Raw genomic sequence first — 1,239 nt, forward strand, 5'->3', positions numbered from 1 at the left:
AACGCCGTTATGAGTCAGTATATTCTAAAGAAGGTACTCTTTGTATAAAAAACGATCGCATATGTCATTGCGAAATGGGAAGTGTACGTGCGTAAGCATGCATGCCTCCATGTACATTCACACACACACACACACACACACACACACACATATATATGTATATATATACATACATACAATAATCCTTCGCCATATCGCGATTCACTTATCGCGGTTTATTATTTAAGCTTCCATCGATTCCTTCGTGGTGTTGTTTTGCTTTTATAATAAAATAAATATATACAAATTATAATAATAATAATAAAAAATATATAGTACAGTTTCTACTTCGCGGAGTTTCACCTATCGCGGTGAAGTTTAGAACGTAACGCCCGCGAGAGACAGACAGACAGACAGAGACAGACAGACAGACAGAGACAGACAGACAGAGAGCTCAGTTTGCGTCGTTTCGTGTAACGTCCTTTTCGACTTACCGTCGCTTTTCTTTTGTTTTTGTTGTTTTTTGTTCTTAAGAAATTAATAAAAAAAATAATAAACGTCAAATTGAGTCTCTTTATTCGATTTTACGTCGGTCACAGCGAATATATTTAAAAGTGTAAGAAATTTTTGAGAAAAAAAAACAATAATACTGAAGTTGGAAATCAAATAAAATACGTGAGAAAACATCCTTTTCTACTCTAAGCACAAGGCCCGAAAGTTTGGGAGAGGGAGTCAGTCGAATAGATCGACCCAGTACGCAACTGGTACTTAATTTATCGACCGCGGAATTTGAACTCAGAACATAAAGACAGACGAAACACCCGTGAGAAATTGTCTACAAAGCATTTATTAAAACTGAAAGGAGCTAAGAAATGTTTTTAAATGTATTTTTCGTATAGCATAATTTTTTGTTGTTTAGTTTAAGTCACATGTGTTGGATTGAAATATCAAATACCGACGTAAGTCGAGATATGCCTGCAGCAGGCGTAGATATCATCCATAAATCTTCGCTCGTAATTCTAAGCCAAGAAGATATATATACATACGTGCCTACAAACACACAAACACATGTGTGTGTGTGTGTGTGTGTAATATATACATATACATTGTGTTTGGGGTGGTCGTTTTTCCAATTGACACACGCACTATTTGACGATGATGATGATGATGATGATGACGACGACGACGACAATGATAATGATGACGATGATGATGATGATGATGATGATGATGATGATGATGATGATGATGATGATGATG

This window comes from Octopus bimaculoides, chromosome 8 (assembly GCF_001194135.2).
Source record: "Octopus bimaculoides isolate UCB-OBI-ISO-001 chromosome 8, ASM119413v2, whole genome shotgun sequence".
Taxonomy (NCBI): Eukaryota; Metazoa; Mollusca; class Cephalopoda; order Octopoda; family Octopodidae; genus Octopus; species Octopus bimaculoides.